The following is a 25,017-nucleotide window of genomic DNA, read 5'->3' as shown; positions in this document are numbered from 1 at the left end:
GGGTGTGAAGCAACACTTTTAGGGACTTAGGAGACCTTGGTTTATGGACATGTATGATTGGGGTTGCAGTGCCCAAAAATATTTATAACGGAGCCTAACCCAGGTTTGGAGTTAATTAGCCAAACAAATCCCTATACGACTGGCACTTTCGGTAACAGTCCGCAGAGCGCGGACAGAGGTCTCACTCGAAGTAGTATGGGGGGGTGTTGGAACCAGGTTTTTGCACCCTTGAGATGCTTGAGGGGTTGAATTGGTCCAATTGTTAGTTCCTTCGCGCAGGTTACTTCGCACACTTCCCTGCTCTGATATAATTACCTTCGCAAAACCCTAACCAGGGGCTGTGGGGCTTCCGCGCTGCTGGAGCAGCGCTCTGCACGATTTCCCTATGTCACGCTTAATATCTTACTTCTCTTCCTACACCAGTGAGTTATGTTCACGTAAATGGATGCCTTACGTTATATTTATTTATACAGCACATTCATATGAGTTCGCGCAACAAATAAACAATACACGTGCAATTTATACCCAATAATACATTAAACAGGAAAAGATACACAAAAATATCATAACACTTCTCTTTATTAATGCTTCCAACTATTATAGACTTGACTCGCCTTGCGCACTCAACTGCAAACTACTAGGCCTCTACGCACTTAACTGCAGAGCCTTCTCTTACTCTACAACCCAAAGACACACTTTACACTTCGACTCAGTCTCTTAGACTCATCATCCTTTTATTCTATTTTTTCTTCCTTCACTATCTTCTACACTTAGAGCCTCGCTCTATTTATACAATCCCATGGTCCGTGGACCATGGGTAGGTCTATCAAGCCGACATTACATTACAAAAACAAGGGCGGACAACCTTGTGACTCTATTACAACTTCGTGCTTCGCGCCCACAAATCGCAGAGTCTTTACAAAGGACTTGGTCAAAACTTGCCTTGGGGGTATTCCATGCCCAAAACTTTTGCATATCATTTTTCCCCAGGTGGGCTTCTGTCTCCACTACTGGTTCTTATGTAATAGGAGATTCAGCCAAGGGCTCTTGTGTATCTGATACCAGATTACTTTCTGTGGACTGTGTCATCTTAGTTGCCGGTTCTTGTGTAACAACAACGTTCTCAACGGTTTTTTTGTATCAGCCTCCCAGATTTCAGTTTGTATTTCCCTCGAGACGGTGTAGGTAAACCCCACTGCCACTAGCTTCTTAGCATAGGTCGTGCACACAGTGCCCGAGACATCTCCTTTCTTGGCCCTATCCACGGCCTCAGCCAAAGTTTCTAACCCTGGGGCTCTTGCCTCTGTGTTCCCGTCTACTAGTTGTTCCTTTAGATCTTTATTTTATTTTTCTAAATTTTCAATTTTTAACAGCAAGGATTGATTTTTTCTCTTACCAAGTGAAGAAGGTTCCTCTGGTTGAACCTACTCCTCGTCCTTCTGCTATACTGCCTCTTTTTTCTTTTTGACATGGATGGGGACTTTGGGTGCCTGCTAACCCTTATCCTCTACTTTGGTCTCCTATCACCAATTGGTTTGTCGACTGACCTCTTACCAACCCTTATTGTCGAAGGCTGGGGCTGCTCCTTTGTCACTGCTGGAGCTTCCTTAGATGTCCCAGTTTTCCTCCTGTGGGTGGTCCTAGCCTTTTTCCTCATGAATTGTTCCTAATTCATGCCTTGGCGACTTAAGGCGTCCATCAAAATGATCTTGATGAGCCCATAGTTGGTGACGCACATTTCTGGATGCACATCTGTTTTCACAGATGTGGCCATATGCTTTATGTTTCCCAGCAAGAAGTAGGGAAGATTGATCAGTTGTCAATGATGAAGTTGATTTAGCAATGGAAAGTGGTAATTGAACACAATTTTTGACCTTCCCTCACAAGTAATGTACTTGACGAGGTAGAGGGAAACATCAGCCCATGGCTGGGGAAGTGACAACCTATCTATCCCCCTCCCTTTCTTCATCAACGACTCTTCCTCTTGGAGGAAATCTCCCTTCAGGGAGGGGTCATTAACCTTCCTGTTAAACCACCTCTTTCCTTCCACTAGTAATCCTGTCACTCGAGCAATCACCTCTTTTGTAACCTCCAGCTTCAACCCCCTAACCTCCATCTGGTTTCTCTCTAAATTCTTTGCAAATTCCATGGCAACTCCACCATCTGATCCCTCCAACCTCTGGAAGAACTCAAACCAACTGCGTCCTTGAAAATCTGGCATGCTTCGGGGCAATTCTCCAAGGCTTCTTGTTGCACAAAATATTGTCACCATGACTTTCTGCAACCGGTGTGAGTCTATCACCACTGATACTTTCCTCATTTGCAAGTCTTAAACCTCAGTTCTTCATGTGAAGCCTTGAAAATAAGAGAAAGCCCTTAAAAGTCTCTAAAACTATGGTTCCGCACTTTCTCTTAGCATTACCTGCGGTCCCGCACCTAATGGTCATGTCCTCTGCATACCTGACCGCTCTCTCTCTGTGTAATGGGTGTGGACCCCTGTAAAAGTAAAAAAGGCACAAGTACATTCTTAAAAACTCACTTTGAGTAATTTTTGGAAGCTTCTAGAAGGAATCTTGAGGTGGCAAGTTCGCTCCTTTAAGGTTCATGCATCCCATACCTTAAGGAGCTAACCCCTTGATGTGAGGAGCTTATCCCTTTGAAGGAGGACTCTATCCCTTCATAGGTGGACCTGTAACTTCCTTCCTTTGCACTATAAAATGGAGCATTGGGCTGGTTACTGAGGAGGTTGGAAGATGAATATTTTTGAGGTGAAATGCTGCTAGAACTTGGTCTTCCTAATTGAGCTTTTGTGAGGAAATATTACATACCTTGTTGATCTCATTTAGAAGAGTGTGAGGCTTGTCAAAGTAGAGGAGATTCCTGTTTCAAACCCTAGGAGGAGCTTGTACAACATCAAGGCACCAAAGGTTGTAAAGTTCTTCTATTTTCAAAGTTAATACAATCAAGTTTATTTTTCTCAATAAGCTATGTTTTATGGTTTATTTCATGGATTCCTTGATCACCATGATGAATATGATTTATTAAATTAGCTATGAAGGTGTTATTTGATGTGTGCTTGTTTGTGATTGCAGATTCTTAAAAGGAAACTCTTTCGGGCGATTGAAGTATGGCTGCCACAAACTAGCATTGGACTTAAGGTAGGGTCTAAAACACCTCTTTAGTTTTTATTAATGAATCGAAATATATTTAGAGAAAGGTAGATTTGCTTGTCTTGTTTGTTGCTAGATATCTTTTGATACTAGGGAGATCGGCCTTGTCCGCAAGAACAATTTACCCGGCCAACAAATTGGCAACTCCACTGGGGAACTGAATTTGGCTTTTTGGTTTTCCTTTTTCTTTGACTTGAGAAACTTGTTCTTGTTTCTGGTTTTTTCTTGATGTGTGTGGGATTGGGTAGTTTTTAGGATCTGGATTTTTTTTTTATTTTTTTTTATTTATTTTTTATTTTTTAAGTTTACAGGGAACCACACTTTCTGTTTATAGACAGTGCAGACTTCTCTGCACTTTTCCTTTATCTTTTGCCAGGAATTAGCTAGGGGATTTATCTGGGGAATATCTGAATGCCAAATTCGTTCTCTCTGCGAACGGGCCGCTGCTTTTGATGAAAAAGGCAGAGAATCAAATTCTCGTTCTTTTGAAAACGATTTTTTAAAGAGTTCTGGACCTAATTCCTTCTGAACTACACATATCATACTTTTATGTTTACAGGCTAAAGTTTTAGCACATGATAATAAAAGTATATACTTTATACGATATAAACCATCTCGATCAAAGGATCCACTGTAGTAATGAAAAAGATTTCTCCAAATTTGATCGAATCGATCGAGGATATCATCATCTGTTAGACTGGTCCAAGACAATTTACTAATTGGCCGCCCTGATATGTCACAGAATTTTTCTGTAGCCAATAATCCAATTATTGGTACAATCGGAACAGACCGGTACCGCATCTGGTTCTACTGGAAGCATGCAGACCCTGTTAAATTTTTGAAAAACTTAAAATGTTTTCTTCCAGTTAATTTTACGTTTTATTTACAATTGTTAGTGTCTACCCAAGTAAGTTCCATTGGAATTTTTGTTTTAGATGATTTTCTAGAAGTTTTGCATGTCTGGATTTCTTTTCACTTGGTCTTTGTAGTGACTCAGAGATTAGAATCCTAAGAAACCTTATATTACCCTGGTCTTTTTTGTCTTCTTGATGAGTGTGATTGGTTTGTGAAATCTGCCCTTGGTGAGAAATAGATTTCGTTTTCTCTTTGCAAAGCTTTGAACGAACTTGCTTATAAGTTTTGAATTTCATTTTTATAAAAGAAAACACATTTGGATGTTTTCTGATTGATTTGTTTTTCTAAATGAATTAATCCTTAGTTTATTGAATAACTAAGTAAAACGTCCTCAAAAATATTTGAAGCTTTTATACTTTAGGTTTTTCAAGTTTTTAGATCTCAAAATTAGTTTTTTAGTTTTGAGTGTTTTCTAGAAATTGTAGAATCTCTTTTAAAAGAAAAATTGTTTTTGTAGTTTTTGAGTGTTGAAAAAGAAAAGGATTTTTCATGAGCTTTAACTAGTAGTCTCGTTTTGAGTTCTTATTGAAAAAGACAAAAGGATTTTCTTTTCATTTGCATGTTGAAAGAAAGATTTGTTTATCAAAGGTTACATTCTCAAACTCTTTCTTTTAGCTAGAAATTCATTGAAGGAAAAAAGGATTGTTTATCATCTTAGGTGCATTTTTTTAGTGTTTTTGGAGTCGAGTCTTCACACCATCAAAGTTTCATTTCCATACCTATTGACTTAAGAAACAACCCATAAAAGTAACGCTTAAATAAAATTGTTCTAGCAATCTTTTTTATTTCTAGGGCTCTTATCACCAATATAGCTTAGGATAGTATCTTGGAGTAGGGAGTAATTAACACTCCAAGATAGTTAAAACAAACAAGTAGCTATATCTTGCGGTAGGAAATAAATCCAATTGTAATTGATATAATCTGGGAAGCTCCTCTTAAAGGAGTCAATCACAAGATCATGTCTGAATCTTTGAGACAATCAAGTCTATCTCATTGGGAAAGATAGAATATTTGCGCGTATTAAAAACGGTAAACCTCGGATTAACCATTGTTGAGGAGCCTGGGGTCACTTGTTGGTAAACCTCGAATTGATCATGTCGAGGAGCCTTCAAGGAGATTGACCTTTGTTACTCTACCCTTACACATAGATCGGATCGTAGACTGTTCCCCCAGTTGTATTTGTTACTGTTGGTAACCTTAGTGATCATAATCTTAAGATTCTTTCCTAAGGTGACAGTGAAGGACAGATCTCACTATACCTGGAGCAGACGTTGACTAGACTCACTTGGACTTTCTAGGGGGTTTTCTTCACTTGAGATGGTTATGTGAAGAAACTTGTGCTATTCTGTTTCATTTAGCAGGTTGTCGGGGTAACTGTTCCAATCGCCCTTTCTGTATTAAATTCTACAACGTTGGATTTCATCACCAACTAGTGTTTTTAGTACGGGAAGTTACTGTTTGTGTGTGGTTTGAACTCTTAGATTTTTTAGGTATGTGATTCACTTGTTTGTTTCTTTAGAGACTTTAAGTGCTTCTATTGAAATTTTCTTTGTTTACGTGTGATTATTTTCATCTTACACCCAGAGATTATTATCCTTGATCCATCATGTCAAGATAGTCATCCATGTTTTCCCAATCACCAGCAACATTTTTATATGGCGGTCCTACTGTTCCTTTGGGGTACTAGTCACTTTCTGGTACTTTTTCAGGAGAAACTCCTCGACTGACTGAACATTAGTTATCACTTGGTAATAATGGAACTAAAACGTTGAATGTAGATTAGATCTTTACGATGTCTGGTAGTATTCCAAACCCTCAACCTCAAGGTAGTCAGTTACCGCCTGGGGGGCAAGGTAGTCAATTACCACCTGGGGGGCAAGGTAGTCAGTTACCGCCTGGGGGGCAACCTCAAGGTAGTCAGGGGGCAACCCCAAGGTAGTCAGTTTCCATTTGGAGGACTACCTCAAGGTTTTCAACCTTCAGGATAGTACATACCCCAAGGTCAACCCCATATACCTCAGGATGCTTATCAACCCCAAAATCAGTACATGCCTCAGGGTTATCAACCTCAAGGTCAGTACCCAACTCAAGGTTTCCAACTGCCTTCTGGTCAGTCATTTTTACAAGGAGCTGGAAATGTACCTCCTAATTATCAGCCCTACATTCAACCAGGTTATGGTTCTCCATATGTACAACCTTTTATGGGTCCCAAAATGAATATGGTGTGGGATCCATCTCAAACTCAACAAACTTTGCAAACTAATGTGCAGTTACCTTATCAAGTTGGACAACCTTTGTTTTCTGGTCCAATCCAGCAACCTGTCCAACCTACAGTTCAAACCTCTGCACCTAGTTTAGTTCAGTCGCCTGGGCCTAGCTCACCACAGATTTCGCCTCGAACTGCTGCTGCAACTACTGCATTTTCTGTTCAATCTACCACACCCATTTCTGGAGTATCTGTAGCTCTGGTTTCTACTATCCCTGCATCAGTGTCAACTCCTCAAGTCTCTGTGCCCCAGTCAGGACCTACGGTTCATACTTCGATCCAGATGCCTGCAGGACAATCTGGTCTAAGTACAATTGCCACGAGTCAACCGTACCAGGGACAGTATCAATCTGAACCTACTGTACAAATTCCATTTTATCAGTATCAACCGTACCCTGGCTATACTTATCAACAGCCTCAACAACCCCAGTTTGGTCTGGTTAATCCTAGTTTCCCGGGAGGTTATAACATTCCTAATGCAAATACGATTCCAGGTTATCCTGGATATCCTCCTCCTAGAGCTGGTCTCATTACAAAAGATTTTCATGAACCTAACCATCAGTTACAATTTATTGCAACTTTGGATTTAGCTGATTTGTCACACCTTATGAATGATCCAATTTATTATCTTCTGTATTGGCCGCCAATGCCTAATAAGTTGCCCAGTGATATCCCGAAATTCGAGGGTAAGTCAGGTGAGGATCCATCAAATCACGTGATGACTTATCACCTCTGGTGTGCATCTAATTCCATCATTGATGATTCAATTCAATTGCATCTTTTCAAAGAACTCTTATTGGTCTTGCCGCCAAATGGTACATTGAGTTACCACGAGGCTCTTTTTATAATTTCAGTTAGTTAGCTACTTCTTTCTTAACTCATTTTCAGTTTCCTGTCAGATACGACAATGGCATGGAATTGTTAACTTCACTAAAGCAATCCACGTCCACATATATTTATGATCATATTCATGAATGGCGACGTAGAAGGCGTTTAGTGAAAGTTTTTATTCCGGATCAAATTTTAGTAGAATGGTTCGTTAAATCATTGTTACCTAAAATCACTGAGGATGTAGCTAAGGCAGGAGTTGTCACTGAAGAGCAAGTCATTGCTCAGGCTCAGTACCTTGACCTCGTTTATACGCAGTCAGGTACTTTACATGAAAAAATCCCTAATCTTCTGAAAACTATAGCTCCTTCAGGGTCTCATGCCGCTTATGGTATGATTGGTTCAATTAGTACTAATAGCAAGAAGAAATCTTCAAAGAATACTTCTCCTACAATAACTTTACCTGATTCCCAAAAAGGAGATTCTTCCACTGAAGTTTCTGCCGATGTCCATGTCATAGATTCATCTACGACCAAATCCAGTAGTAAAGAGAAGGGGAAGAACAAAAACAATCAAAATTCAAAAGATAAAACAAATAAAAATGAATCTATTGACGAAAAACGAAAACCTCGCTATCCTTGTTTCATCTGCGACGAGGATCATTTTACTAAAGAATGCCCATATCGAGCAGAGTTTTCGAAATTTGTTAAAGATTCTCAAATGCCTGCTGTCTTGAAGGATCCTTCTCCTACTCAAGATAGTAAAGCAGTTGCTTCTTCCTTGAATACCTTGGAAGAACCCATCATGATGATGTCTTATGTTAGGATTGCGACACGATCACAAGATTATGGTAGTAACAGTCCTGTTGATGGTAAAGAAGCAGAATCTTCTAATTTAAACCTATCAAATTTAACTCCTCTTGTTTCTGATCCACTCTAGATCGAGAAACCCAACCCAGACTTAGTAACCAAACTACCTGCTAAAGGTAAATTTCAGAAATCAGCTACGTGAGCTGCTCAGGATTATAACATTGTTGAAGACTTGGCCATTGCCCCTTCAACAATGTCGGCTTTGGAAGTGCTACAATCATGCCCAACATAGCATAAATTACTATTGTCTTCTATAGGAGCTGTTGATCTTCAGGATTCGAACCTAATAATCTTCGATTTAGAAAATAGTACACCCCGCCTTCCTCATCAAATGGCTTTCCAGATTCCAGTGTTAGTCAAAAACAGACCTTGCTTTAGGACTGTGATTGATGAGGGAGCTTCTACGTGTATTATGTCGATCCAGTGTTGGAGATCTCTTGGTTCTCCTACACTCAATCAGTCTCCGACAATTCTAAAGGCTTTTGATGGCAAGGGTTCCATCCTTTTGGTATTTTGGAAGATTTACCTATAGGGGTAGAAGGCAAAACTGTTAATCTAGATGTGGAAGTGGTTGATGCCCCTCTAGATTACAACCTTCTTCTGGGTCGTAGTTGGTCTTATGCTATGACTGTTATTGTTTCATTGGTCTTTCGGCTTGTTAAGTTTCCTCATAACGGAAATATCGTTACAATAGACCAGCTAAGTTATTTCTCATCTGACCCAGCCTCTACTGATAGTGTTCAGCATGTCGGTAAAACAACTATCCCTTACAAGGATGTTGGGGTAGGTTTGATAAAAGATTCTGGTTTACTAGGAACTTTTTTCGTCCCTCCTCCTAACGTATCACCTTCTATTCAATATGTTCATATGATTTCATCGAACACTATTGCTTTTGATGATCCTTGGATCGTACCGTCCGATTCCAAGGTGGATTCATTTGATGGCACGATGCCTTTGAATCCCTTTGAAATTGCATATCAAGCGGTACAGTCATTTTATGATTCCTGACCTATCACGAGGATAGTTTCTTCCTGTATCAACCTCATTAAAAAATGAAACTAGAAGTGTCGAGCATAGTTCCTTGTCTTGTGTCAAGCTCGTTAAAAAATGAAACAAGGAGTCCACGAGGATAGTTTTTTCCTGTCTCAACCTCGTTAAAAAATGAAACCGGATGTTGCGAGGATAGTTTGTTCCTGTCTCAACCTCGTTAAAAAATGAAACAAGGAGTCATGAGCATAGTTCCTTGTCTTGTGTCAAGCTCGTTAAAAAATGAAACAAGGGTTTTGAGGATAGTTCCTTTCCTGTGTCAACCTCATTAAAAAATGAAACAACTCCCTGTCTTTCCAAGATCTCGAAAGAGAACCTTCATTCCATCCACCTCGTTGAATGCAATGAAGCTTGGGGGGCATGTACCTCGTTTTGCGTCATTATACTGGGGCATGCGAACTTATAACAAGCATAGTTTTTCGTTTCAAGCTTGTGTAGACATGAAACTGAATTCAAGCAGAGTTCTCTATGGTTCAAGCTTGTGTAAAAATGAACCTATACCCGATTTACATATCATGATTGTCCTTTTTATCCGCTAAATTTTGTTAGATGAGCTTTGGTTGTTTTCATTCCATCGCCACCATCTCTTTGGCTGATCATATGCTTTCACTTGGTTGTTTACCTTTCCTGAGGGACCACACCTATGAGTGGTCTTAGTAGCTAGCCTCTTAACCATTACATGTTTTGAGTAGTTCCTCCATTGCCGAAACCAGTTGCTACCCTTTATACCACTCGTTCCTCTAGGACAAGTCCTCTTTAATCCCTTTTCTGACTCGTAAAATACGAAAAGGTTGTCGAGTTTTTTCCATTTTTAACTCGTTAAAATGGAATTAAAATGACGGTCCACTTACAACGCTTTTCTGACCATATAAACATGAAAATATTGTCGGGCTTTTGTCGTTTCAAGTTCGATATTGGTTATAAAACGACGTGTCTTTGATCACTTTTTTACTTTTTCGGATTAAAGACACTAATTATGAAAAGTACTCCTTGATCGTAATGGTCAAACAGTTCTCTCAAGTATTATTTTATACTTTTTCGGGCTTGGGAGACACAAATTTACGGAAAAAAGACATCCATGGAGTTTTCTTAAGTTTTTCTTCTAACACCCTAAAATTGAAAAACACCAAGTTTTCCTACACTGGACTCGTTAAAATTAAACACTAAAGGACCTGTTCAATTTTAAACAGGAACGAACCACTCCTTCTTAGGGTTCGAATTTTAAACTAAGTTGGACTCATCCGAAGGATGAGCTTATAACCAAGCAAATGTTATCCTTCTCAATCTTGTCAAAAATAAAGAGGTGCTTGCCAGAAATGGTGGGGGAAAAGAGAGAAAATGAACCTGTTTGTTATACTTTGTGTTTTAGAAAAGCATATAACCACTCTTGAACACGACACTTTTTGTTCACCTCGGTTGGGAAATCCTTTGCCTAACAGTTAATCAAACCATATTGAAAGTCTTCAGCCGGTTTCTAGGTATTAGCTTTGGGTCCATTGTCACGAAACCATCTGCAGTGTTGTTATGTGTTCAAGAGGTCAGTTCAAATAAACCATTCATCTGAAAAGTATCTGTCATCCATCTTGACCATCCCTAAGTTAGTCCTTGCCAAATATATTTCTTCAAACTTGATCTATGATTTCGTGTTGTGGGCTTGCCTACGACGAATCACTTTCTATCGACTTCAGCTCATTATCTAGAAAGATGATCTAGAAATCGTCAATACCTTGGAATCTACATGCCCTAATGGTAGGTTTCTCGCCTTCAACGACAGGTTGCATCATTGACCTTCGATCAAAGGATTCTATGACATGTTTGACATCAGCTCATCTATTCACATTTCATGGATTGTACTGAGTACTTTGAGAGCCATTGACACTACTAGTGGTTTCTCTCACACTTGTTAACAGTTCACATCATTGACTGGTAATCAAGTGGTTTCTACCATGTTCGACTTCGACACATTCATTCACATGGATAGAATCATACTAGTTCGGGAAGAATAAATCAAGACCCTGGATCTAGTTCCCCCATCCAGGCTGCGAGGAATTTTGTTATTCATTATACAGTCGACTATTCATAAAAGGATGGCTGCGCCCATACTGTATCTACATATGTCTATGCTTGTGTTATATTACAAAATCATTCATGTATCAGAGTAGTTTAGTTAGTTTTTCTAGTCAGTTTTGATCTGAGTATGGGAATTCCTACCTCAGCGATGATATGTTCACATATATATATTTTGTATTGAATGTTTTTACAGGTTCCAACTGGGGTGTCCACAGGATGATCTTTGAAATGATAAAGTACTTCACTCTTCTTAGATGACAACTGTTATCCTCATCTATTACAGACTTTGCACTTTAGGGGGCAATCTGTTGCACAAAATATTGTCACCATGACTTTCTGCAATCGGTGTGAGTCTATCACCACTCATACTTTCCTCCTTTGCAAGTCTTAAACCTCAATTCTTCATGTCAAGCCTTGAAAATAAGAGAAAGCCCTTAAAAGTCTCTAAAACTCTGGTTCCGCACTTTCTCTTAGCATTACCTGCGGTCCCGCACCTAATGGTCATGTCCTCTGCATACCTGACCGCTCTGTCTCTATGTAATGGGTACAGACCCCTGTAAAAGTAAAAAAGGCGCAAGTACATTCTTAAAAACTCACTTTGAGTAATTTTTGGAAGCTTCTAGAAGGAATCTTGAGGTGGCAAGTTCGCTCCTTTAAGGTTCATGCATCCCATACCTTAAGGAGCTAACCCCTTGATGTGAGGAGCTTATCCCTTTGAAGGAGGACTCTATCCCTCCATAGGTGGACCTGTAACTTCCTTCCTTTGCACTATAAAATGAAGCATTGGGCTGGTTACTGAGGAGGTTGAAAGCTGAAGATTTTTGAGGTGAAATGTTGCTGGAACTTAGTCTTCCTAATTGAGCTTTTGTGAGGAAAGATTACATACCTTGTTGATCTCATTTGGAAGAGTGTGAGGCTTGTCAAAGTAGAGGATATTCCTATTTTGAACCCTGGGAGGAGATTGTACAACATCAAGGCACCAAAGGTTGTAAAGTTCTTCTATTTTCAAAGTTAATATAATCAAGTTTATTTTTCTCAATAAGTTGTGTTTTATGGTTTATTTCATGGATTCCTTGATCACCATGATGAATATGATTTATTATATTAGCTATGAAGGTGTTATTTAATGTGTGCTTGTTTTTGATTGCAGGTTCTTAAAAGGAAACTCTTTCGAACGATCGAAGTATGGCTGCCACAAACTAGCGTTGGACTTAAGGTAGGGTCTAAAACACCTCTTTAGTTTTTATTAATGAATTGCAATATATTTAGAGAAAGGTAGATTTGCTTGTCCTGTTTGTTGCTAGATATCTTTTGATACTAGGGAGATTAGCCTTGTCCGCAAGAACGATTTATTCGACCAACACTTCTGTGGACCCTCGCTCATGCCGAATTGTTGCTCCACCCATTGCTACGCAAATTCAGTGTTGTTTTTCTTCCTTTTCCTTTCCTTCAAAAGTTCTGGGGCAGTCGGCACACTACTTAGATGTTTCAACCTGCAACTGTTCTTTTCCCACCTCTCTAAGCACTTTGAATGGGGATGCAATGCTCCAACAGGGGTAAATGATAGGGTGGCATGGGTGAGGATTTCAAATTAGGAATTTTCAATCATGGTTCGTACTGCACAAAAATATTACCTTATTAATAATGGGTTATGGGAAGTCTTGTCGAAGGTACACTTCCCCTTTTTGGTATGATTGAGCATTAAGAAAAAATAATTACCAGGTCACCATGTCTTAATTGCAGGTTTTTTTTTGAATAATCATAGGTAATGCGAAGGTCATGTCGCAATATGGTTTTCCCCCCCCCCCACCCCCCTGGGCTTAAATGTGACCCATCCTCAGCCGTCAAAAGTCATGTCAAGTTGTCATAATTACCGAATAAAGAAAATAACAATATTACCTTTGTATGATGTACCTGGGTGACGTGGGGAGAAGTCATGGGTGGCGAGATGCATGAACCTAGCTCTAGTGGTGAGACGTGCGAACTTAACTCTGATGACAAGAACCACGATGATGCCTGTTGTTTATTGCAATAAAATATCTTATTCCACTTATTTGTAAAAGTCGTCGGTTGTTACAGGTGTAACAGCCAAGACGACTATTATATATTATTAATTTTTACAAAAATAGAAAAGAAAATATCATGTAACATCACTATCGTAAGGTATACTTTGAAATAACAAATGTTGTTACAGAGTGTGTAATATCTGTAACAAGGTGATTTTCAATTGCTACAGAAATTGTCTGTCTGCGTCTAGAAAAGGTTTTCACAGCTAGATTTTTCATTTTTCATTTTTATTTTTTTTTTAAGTTTGAAGGTGTAATAGCCACCAACCATAGTTGATTTTTAGCTGTTACACTTATTGGAAAAATTAGAATTTTTGCAGCAAAGGGGGGCTTTCCCCTGTCCTTGTAATCTGAAGATCCGAATTTTTGACAATGTTGACAAATTAATCCCTTGAAGCAATTTTGTGATATAACCGAATACAGGTCCCATTTTCAAGTAATGGTGTCCTCACACTGCCAATGGTACCAAATTTACAGTCCCATTGTCAAATACTGCATCTACCACATAGGGACCTAGCCAACTGGTGCAAAGCTTACCCTTGAAGTCTTTGAATGTTGAGTTGTATAAGAGAGCCCAATCTCATTTCTGGAACTTCTTCTTCTTGATGAATATGTCGTGCCACTTAACTCTCTACTACTGGATAATATATGTTTGCTGGATACCAGCTAACCGTTTCTCCTCCGATTCATTAAGTTGGTTCAATCTCTTCTTTTATGTTGTAGCCATATCCAAATTTACCTACAATGTTGTTCTTAGTGTCTTGATTTCGAACTCAATGGGGAATAAGGGATTTTTTCCATACACAAGGTCATATGGTGAGAATCCCATGGTATTCCTCCTATACCTGGATAGATGGGAATCTCTATCACACTAGACCAGATTTCCAGATCAGACCTTGTGTTAGAGAATCCCTGCAACAAGATAACTAGCTATATTTGCATACAAGGTGAGTAAGTAGAATTAGCAAAGAGATATTCATCAGGGAAAGAATCCTCAATAGGAATGCAATTGTCATCAATAGTTAACCTAGAAAGAAAATCAGCTACTACATTATCTTTTCCAGGTTTATCGACAATTGTGATATCAAATTCTTGTAACAATAATAACCATCGTGTGATTCTACCATTGGTAATTGTCTTATTCACTAAAAAACGAATTGCAGAATGGTCAGTGTATACAAATACTTGATACCCAATGATATAATGTCGGAATTTATTGATGGCATGCACGACTGCTAAGAACTCCTTCTCGGTCACTGTGTAGTTGAGCTCAGTCGGGGTTAGATTTTTGCTTATGTAGTAAATAGCATAAGGTTTCTTATCCTCTAGTTGGCCCAAAACATCACCTATAGCAATATCAGATGCATCTATAGCTATGTGAAACGACAGTTCCCAATTAGGTCCTCGCAGGACTGGAGCTTTTGATACACAACATTTCAACTTTAAAAAGGCTTGCTTGTTAGAAAATTATATATTACAGAGCAATGGAACACATAAAATATATTGTAGAAATATGAACACATAAAACAAGAGAGACACAAATATACGTGGTTCACCCAATTTGGGCTACGTCCACAGAGAAACAACCAGTCCTTCCTTTTATATTATCCAGCAAACTCAAGAGATACAACCTACAACAGATCCACTGTAATTCACTCTTCGCTCTCACACAATCTCCTCTCTCTTGCTGACTTAGAATACATATCTACATACACACAATACAATTCCCTCATACATAGTGAGGGGTTTCCTTCTAGAGAAAAAAACCCTAAATTAAACATAACTTCTACCATCAGATATCCGCCTAATGAACGGACTAGATTGACTACGAAATTACAACATTTACAAGGCAATTTTACATCTATTTTTAGCTTTGGGGGCGCTACTCGAATATCCTGCTGGGGGGGGCTCCTAAATATCATTGTCGCCCCCACCCCCCCCACACCCCCACCTGGACCCCCCTTGCAGTGCAAATATTATGGGCGAAGTTGGTGCCTCATTACGAACAGGGGTCCAATGTGGTGATACCTCTAAATAAAGAAGATAATTAGGCTCCACACCCAACAATCTCCCACTTGGAGACTGATTATAGCAACTCCACCGCTGCTTCATTTGCTAGACAATGACTCCACTTTGGACTTGGTTGTTTCTCATCTTCATCATCATACTTGAAGACCAATTGAAACTAAGCAGAATCTCAGTTTCTCCCTGGTTACAACTTTCGTTAACATATCTGCAGGATTTTGGCTAATGTGTATATTTTCTAGCTTCAATTGTCCATCTTTCAACACTGACCATATGAAATGGTACTTGAGCTATATATGTTTAGTCTTGGAAAATGCATAGTTCTTTGCAAGATGTATGGCACTCTGGCTGTCACTGTATAACCTGCCCAACTCCTTCTTCTTACCCAATTCATCCAGAAACCTTTGTAACCAAATCATTTCTTTACTAGCCTCTATAGCAGCAACATACTCTGCTTCCATTGTTGAGAGTGCAACAACACTTTGCAGTTTTGAAACCCAACTGACAGTTGTTCCACCTACAGTAAACACATACCCTGTTGTGCTCCTCTTGTTATCTCTATCACCCGCCATATCTGCATTAACATATCCCTGTAGAGCAATGTTTGAACCACCAAAGCATAATTCTTGATTTGTGGTACCTCTCAAATACCTGAGAATCCACTTCATTGCCATCCAATTGTTCTTTTCCTAGATTGTTCATGTACCTACTTACAACTCCCACCGCATGTGCAATATCAGGCCTTGTGCAGACCATTGCATACATTAAGCTTCCAACTGCTGAAGCATATGGAACTTTAGACATATAAGCCATTTGTTCCTGAGTCTTGGTACACACCTCCTTACTTAGTTTGAAATGGCTAGCCAAAGGTATACTAACTAGTTTTGCATTTTGCATATTAAATATTTTCAACACCTTTTCTATGTACTCACTCTGAGACAATGTCATTTTTCGATTCTTCCTGTCTCTAGTTATTCTCATACCAAGGATTTGTTTTGCAGCACCCAAATCCTTCATTTCAAATGAGTTCGACAATTTTCTTTTGAGAACATTTATTTCCTGCATGTTAGAACCTACAACAAGAATGTCATCTACATATAATAACAATATAATATAGCTGCCATCTTTTTGCCTTTTGAGATAAACACAATGATTAGAGTGACATCTAGTATAGCCTTGTTCAGACATAAACCTTTCAAATTTTAGATACCACTACCTTGGAGCCTGTTTTAAGCCATACAAGCTCTTCTTCAACCTGCACACTAGTTTCTCCTTCCCTTTTACCTCATATCCTTATGGTTGCTGCATATGTATCTCTTCCTCCAAATCCCCATGGAGAAAGGATGTTTTTACATCTAACTGCTCACAATGCAAATCTTTAGCTACTACTATACGTAAAATAGTTTTGATTGAAGTCATTTTAACAACAGGAGAATATATCTCATCAAAATCCATACCCTTTTTCTATGCAAACCCCTTCACCACAAGTCTAACTTTATACCTTTTTCTACCTACATCTTCTTCCTTCAACCTGTAAACCCATTTATTCTGCAATGTTGTTTTACCTGCGGGCAACCTGACTAAGTCCCAAGTCTAGTTATGTGCTAAGGAGTCCATCTCTTCTTTCATAGCTTGCTCCCACTTCTTCCTAGTTTCTACCTACACTGCTTCTTCATAACATTCTGGTTCACCAGAATCAATTAACAATACATAATATAATGAAGGAGAGTATTGTTCAGGGGGTCTACTGATCCTGGTAGATCTTCTAACACCACTTTCAGGTGTTTGAGGTGCTTGTTGTTTTTGTGGTTGTTGATCATTATGATTTTCAGCCACCATCACTTTTTCTGTGATCTCATAAAGCACTGTGTATTCTCTGTTTTCTTTTTCCTGTTTCTTTTCCTGCAATTGATCCTTATACAAAAAAATTTCATTGAATATGACATCTCTGCTCCTAATGATTTTGTCCTTTTCATAATCATAAAAGTGATAACCAAAATCATTAACACCATATCCAATAAAGGTACATTTCTTTGATTTTGCCTCAAGCTTTGTTCTATTTTCTTTATTAATGTGGATAATGCCTTCACAACCAAAAGTCTTTAAAAATGAGTAGTTTACCTTTTTACCTGTCCATGCCTCCTCTGGAATACCACCATCCAAGGAACTTGAGGGCCCTCTGTTTATTAGATAAACAAAAATATCTACAACATCTGCCCAAAATTGTAAGGAAATCCTACATGCAATCTCATGCACCTTGCACGCTCCATGATTTTCCTGTTCATCCTTTCTGACAAACCATTTTCTTGTGGTGTTCCTAGAACTATATTCTCTCTATGAATTCCATTCTCTGAACAGTACTTATCAAACTCTTTGCTGCAAAATTCACCTCCATTGTCTGATCTGAGACACTTCAACCTTTTTCATGTCTCATTTTCAACCAAAGCTTTCCATTTTGAAAGTATCAAATACATCAGAGTTATTTCGAATACAATAAATCTAAGTCTTTATGGTTGAATCATCAATATAATTAACATAATAACGAGAGCCACCGAGAGATGATACTTGAGCAGGTCCCCATACATTTGTATGCACAAGCTCTAATTTTTCTCTCTTCTTTTCTTTCCCAACTCTAAGGAATCTAACTCTATTATGTTTTCCAAAAACACAGTTCTCATAAAATTTTAAATCAACATGCTTTAAACCTGGCAACAAATTTCTTGAGTGAATAATTTGCATCCCCTTATCACTCATGTGCCCAAGCCTATGATGCCACAATGTCGAATATGCTCCTGTAGAGGTTAAAGCATTAACAGAATTAGAAATACCATTGCATAAATACAATGTACCAACCTTTTCTCCTTTTGCTATTATCAAGGCTCCTTTAGTGACCTTCCAAGTTTTATCTGTAAAAGTAGTTACACAACCTTCACCTCCCAACTACCCTGTTGAAATTAGATTTTTCTTCAGATCTGGAACATGCCTTACCTCCTTCAATAGCCATTGATTTCCATTTTACTGTTTTATGAAAACTATACCCATTCCAATGATTTTACAGGGTTTATCATCACTCAATCAAACCTATCCAAAATCTCCTTGAACATAATCATGAAAATGTTTCCTATCAGGTGTGGCATGGAATGAGGCCCCTGAATCTACCACCCAGGCATCAATAATATTTTCTAATGAAAGAATCAAAGCATCTTGCAACACATCACCTATCACATTTGCTTCATGATTGTTTTCTTGTTGTGTGTCTCCTTCTTTTCCCTTCCGAGACTTGTAGTCTTTCTTCAAGTGTCCTTTCTTCCCATATTTCTAGCACACTATCCCCGATCAGGACTTGGATCTGCCTTTCCTTGACTTACTACGATATCCTGGGCTCTTTCCTCTTTCCATTTTTTCCCTAGTCTCTGCAGTCAAATCATTACTTGATGTCTCACTGGAGCTTTTCCGTCGCATTTCATCACTAAGGATTGCACCAACAACATCATCAAACTTTAAAGTACTAGATCTAGAGACTGAGTTACTAATGGCCATAACTAAACCATTCCAACTTTCTGGAAATGAGTACAGAAATAACAAAGCCCTAACTTGATCATCAAAAGTTACCCCTACAAAAATTAACTGACTGGTAACTACATTAAATTAATTTAAATGACCAGAAACAGATCCACCTTCTGACATCTTCATATTAAATAAACACTTAATAAGAAATACCTTATTTAAGGCTAAGGGTTTTTCATATAGTTTGGCCAATGCCAACATTAAACCCTCTGTTGTCGTTTCCTTTGAAATATTAAAGGCTATCGACGCTGGTAGGCATAGCTGTATTGTTCCAAGTTCCTTTCTGTCAAGAATATCCCGTTCTATGTCTGTCATACTCATCGACTTCTTTGTTTTTCCGCTCAATGGTTGGTACAAACCTTTCTGGTACAAATAATCTTCCATCTGCATCTTCCATAGCTGGTAGTTTCGGTTATTAAATTTTTCAACCCTAAACCTAGCATCTTCTGCCATTGCTCCCACTCAAACGAGGAACCCTTCTTTCCTGCGATTTTATCATCCAAATAGACCTTTGGCTCTTATACCAGTTGTTAGAAAATTATATATTACAGAAAAATGGAACACATAAAATATATTGCAGAAATATAAACATAGAAAACACATAAAACAAGAGAGACACAAATATATGTGGTTCACCCAATTTGGGCTATGTCCACGAAGAAATAATCAGTCCTTCCTTTTATATTATCCAGCAAACTCAAGAGATACAACCTACAACAGATCCACCATAATTCCCTCTTCGCTCTCACATAATATCGTCTCTCTTACTCACTCAGAATACAGATCTACATCGACGCAATACAATTCCCTCATATATAGCAAGGGGTTGCCTTCTAGGGAAAAAAACCCTAAATTAAACATAACTTATAATGTCATATCTCTGCCTAATGAACAGCCCAGATTGACTACGAAATTACGACATTTTACAAGGCAATTTTACGTCTAGTTTTAGCTTGAGGGGCACTGCCCCCAATCCCCCACTAGGGGGGGGGCTCCTCAATATCATTGCCCACCCCCCCTGGACCCCCCTTGCAACACAAATATTATGGGTGGCGTTGCTGCCACATTACGAACTGGGGTCTAATGCGGTGATACCTCTGAATAAGAAGATAATCAGACTCCACACCCAACACTGCTCACACTTTCTTGTCCACAAAAAGTCGACATCCTTCATGAGCAAGGAAAATAATAGCGATGCAATTTTTGAAAATTTTTCTATAAATTTCCTGTAATACCCTGCATGCCCCAAGAAACTATGTACCTCTTTTTGTGTCTTGGGGGTTGGAATTTTCAGAATTACCTCTAATTTTGCAGGGTCTACCTTGATTCCTTCTGCAGAAATGTAGTGTCTGAGCACGATCCCTTTAGTCATCATCATGTGACATTTTTCAGTGCTCAAAGAAACATTAGTCTGTACACATCGTTCCAACACTTTTTCTAGATTAACTAATGTTGTTTCAAAAGCATCTCCATAAGGTGTAAAATTGTTCATGAAGATTTCAAGGCAGTCATTCAACAAGTTAAAAAAAAATCCCCAGTATTTCCCTTTGAAAGGTTACTCGCGCATTGCAGAGTCCAAAAGGGAGTATTCTGTATGCAAAGGTTCCCCGTGGGCAAGTAAAGGTTGTTTTATCCCCATCCTCTGGGGAAATCTATATCTGATTTTAGCCACTAAATTTGTCTAAAAATGAAAATAATTTCTTCCCCAAAAGGGTATCAAGGACTTATCTATAAATGGTAAAGGAAAATGGACCTTTTGAGTGGCCTTATTGAGTTCTCTATAATCTACACAAATTCTCCACTTGCCATTCTTTTTAGGAACGATGACAAGCGAAGACACTCACTGACTATCAAATATCGGATAAATGAAATTAGCACTTAGGAGTTTTTTGTAATTCTTCCTTCACCACCTCCTTCAGTGTAGGGTTCATGCGGCACTGTGGTTGTCTGACTAGTTTGCAACCATCCTTCAAATAAATACGGTAAGTGCATAGGTTAGGGTGGATCCATTTCATATCTGTATAGTCCCATGCAAATGCCCTTTTGTATTTCTGTAACAGCTGTAACAACAATTGGTTTTGCTCAACAGTTAAGTTGGGGTTAATATTCAAAAACTTTCCTAGTTCTATTTCAATTGGACTATTGTCAATATTCAGAGTGGTTCTCATTTGTTCAAAATATATGTCTGCCACCTCTTCTTCCTCATTCGCATTTTAACAGAAGCAACAGAAAGCGAGTTACTAATAAAACCATTAATGGCATCATCTTCTGTCTCATCTTTGAAATACTGGGCTTTCCCCAGAGTGAGGAGTGGTAGGTAAAGATCTAACTCAGGATCAAACTCATCCCACCAAGGGCTGTATACATCCACATTTGGTTTTGGGGGTTAAATATTAAGTTTTTTTGTCGCTTGGCCATCCGAGATCACCATAGATCCAGACCTGCAACCTATAAATGCACTCGCAGTGGCCAGCCAAGGTCTCCCTCAGATCAAAGGATGTCCCCCCAACCTGGATTTGGGCTGTAAGATAAGAAAGTTAGCTGGATACCTCCAGGAAGCTATTGTAATCACTATATCCTCTAACACCCCCTCAGGTTTAACACGAGACCTATCCACTAATTCAAGTACAGTAGGAGTATGTCTAAGTCCCTGTAGCCCGAGAGTGGTAAAGAGGTCCTTTGTCATTACATTAATGATAGCCCCAAGATCGATCAATGTGTTAGCTATGGGCTGATCATTAATGTAGACAGTAACCGTAGGATTTCCTGGATCATTATACTTAGTTAGAAGAGGCTGAGCAGACATCAATTTGGATAACTTCCCCATCACATGTATGGTGTCAGGGTCTTTAGGCTTCCTCCCATGTTTCTTAATGCACAAATCTCTCACTGTTTTAGCATAAATGGGTACTTCTTTAAGAGCTTGCAGTAGAGGAATTCATACATATATGTTTTGCAACTCCCTAAGAAAATCATATTCGGGCTATGAAGTCATTCCAGGTTCAGCCAATCTATGAGGATACGAAGGGTCCTAAGTTATGACAGTCGAGTTGATTGTTACAGGTGTATCAACCTTTCCCGAGTTGGTTGTTACAGTAGTAACAGTTCTTCGCAGGTTGGTTGTTACAGACATAACCGCTTCCTTTGTATCGGCTTTTATAGGCATAGCATCCACCTCAAAGCCTCTGTTATCTCTTCTGGATGGTTCAAATTCCTCCTCTATAATGATAAGGGAGTGACTTGGTTTAATTACCTTGCTTGGTCGCAATTGAATTTCATTTTGCCCCACGGGGGTAATAAGGTAGGTCTAGAAGGTAGTGAGAGCCTCTATGCCCTAAGCTGCTTTATTGTTTGGGTTTGGGTTAGGTTGCATAGGTAGTTGGGGTCGCACAGGTGGTGTAGGAGTAGGAGTTTGGAAAGGAGGTAAATGCAGTTGATGTTGCATGGGTAATCTAGGTAAAGTTGTATTCTGGGCATTTCCTCTCTAGTTCTAATTCCAAGGATATGGTTGAGATTGAGGATATTGGATAGAGGGAGATGGAGACCACTGGTTCCAGGGTGAAGGAAATTGTTCTAAAGAAGGAGCAGGATATTTCCATGGATATTGCTGAGTATTATATGCATTGTTCCATGAATTGAAAGAGGAAAAATCTTGACACATACCTGGAGGTTGTGGTTTCCATGGACTCCTTGGTGCGATGAAATAAGAGGACTGCACCTCCTCGCTTGACTCTCTAAGTACTGCCTTCAATCTAGGAAGCTTCGGACATTGTCCTACTGAATGTTCCAACTCACAAATATTACACAAGATGATGTTGTTCAATTTGCATTCCCTCAAAGGATGCTTCTTCTAGAAATTTGGACAGAACATAGCCAAAGGTGTATCAGCTTATGTTTGTGTCTTCTTGATCTACCATATCGTTATCTGGGTAGAAAGAGTACTGAGGATATCGGTCTTGAAAGTCTCTCTACTCTAGTTACTCCTCCTCCTGCAGATTTTTGTATTCGGGCAGAGGCATCTCGAATTGTGCTCCTCCCCTTAGACAATCCTCTAGAGCATCTTACACAGAACTTTACAATTTCAGCGAATGGTTTCTGCGATATATCCCCTTTCCCTAATAGGTTCAGGGTATCAAGGCATTCATCCCTCATTCCTCTGATAAATATAGTATTTAGGGTTTCATGGTCTAAATCGTTGTGTTTAGACCTCTGCAGATTATAGTGGGACCATTCTACATAGTCTTCCAGGCTCTCATCCTCCTTATATGTCATTTTAAATACTTCCTCCCTTAAGTCCCTGGCTCTAAAATAATCTTTGTACTTTGATAAGAACTTCTCCTTCATATCGTTCCATGTTTGAATAGAAGCAAGCCCAGTCCCATGAACCATCTCAAGACTGCCCATTTTAAAGTAGCAAGAAATATTTTCAATTTATGAGCATCTGAGGTATAATCATAACTTCTGCATAAGACATCAAATTCAAATAAAAAGGTGTCTGGATCTTCCATAATCATCCCTTGGAAGGATGGTAAGGATGATAGAGGAATATTTTTCATAGGAGCTTCGCCTCTGATATCCCCGATTGGAAACTCAAAGGTGGTGATGGTAGCATTTGTTTTAGCGTTGTTGTCATTGTTGTCCCCCATGACTAATCCTTCTAACCCTTGTTGTAACAGATGCCCTTCAAACTATTCTTGTGATGGTCTTGCAAGTGTGATTTATGGCTCAGGTATCCTCGGGGCTCATTGCTTCACCGCACTACTTGTATCTGGATATTGATAAACCAACAAGTGCTCTTCCATCTCAGGTGTTTGATGTTCCCCCTCAATTTCCCCTTGTCCCTCGGTCCTCAAGTTATAGCTACTAGATTCCCCCTCCTACACCTGGATTGGATTCTTGATCTTGGGAGTGCAGGTGCTAGCTTTAGAATGATATGGTCCCGAGATAGAAGAATCAGAGGTTTATGCCCTTGTTATGGGAGTAACAGCTTTTTGTAGCCATGTTTTCCTTGCATCCCTTTGAGAGATGGACTGTTCTTTTTCTTCCTTAGAGATTAGTTCCTGGATAGATGTTTTCCTTCCCAATTCTACACTCTTCCTTTCCTTTTTACGACCCGTTTTTCCTGTGACTAATTAGAGTGGGGGTAGTTTTGGTATCTCTATAAGTCCTACAGTTGCACACATGGACCCTATGTGTATTAATTCACACCCTAAGTGTATCAGTCTTCAATAGTGGTGAGCTCACCCAAGTATGTTAGAGCGATGCGCAGGTTCTTACCTCTCGTCTTACCACCCAGCAACTGAAGAGCTAAAGACATGCTAAACAAAACACCAAAATTCCATGCCATAAGTGCCCTAGTGGACACAATGGTGAGCCTGCCCAAGTATGTTGGAGCGATGTGCTGGTTCTTACCTCTCTTCTTACCGCCCAACGATTATGGACTAGGAACACTCTATCCTCAAACAAACAACTTGGTTGACTGTATCATCAACTGCCATCCCCGGCAATGACGCCAAAATGTAGTGTTGTTTTAATCAATCCTAATTGACTGAGACTACAACATTTAATTCTCAACCCAGGGTAGGTCTTGCTGTTTCAATGGAGTTCACATTATTTGTGCTGATAAAATACAACCAAGAATGAGAAAATGGAAAGAACAATAAAAGATGTCGTTGAATCAAATTGTTGAATCAAATCATTCATGCAGAAATAAAAGCACTCCATAGAATTGAAATGACACTCTGCAACTACCAAAGTAAAGGCATGCCACATAGTGACTAATATCTACTCTAGCTGGTTACTACGATTTTGTTGATTAACTCAGTGTAACATCATAATATAAAATGGCACAATAGCAAATGTAACTCACAATGTGTACAACAACAACAAGAAACCATATAACAATTAGCAAAACCAGAATGTACACTACCTCTACCACTGCAGTCCCTACCAAAGAGGAGGGTCCTTCCTCCTTAGTAGGGGCACAGGAATAACACAAAAGTAATTAACGAATCAGCTGAAGAGAAGTAACAACAACACCGTAATGATTAATATTAAAAATAATTCATAGTTACAGAAGCAGAGTAACAATACTCATCTATATGCCATCCTTGTACATAGGAAATCGAGTTTCTTTTATAGTTATTACATACTTGAAATTAGAAATAGATCAGTCATGAGAATCTCACGATTCT

Source organism: Pinus tabuliformis, chromosome J (genome assembly GCF_031772625.1).
Source record: "Pinus tabuliformis cultivar Carrire ecotype Pingquan chromosome J, CPIR1, whole genome shotgun sequence".
NCBI classification, from domain to species: Eukaryota; Viridiplantae; Streptophyta; class Pinopsida; order Pinales; family Pinaceae; genus Pinus; species Pinus tabuliformis.
Note: the sequence above shows the minus strand (reverse complement) of the source record.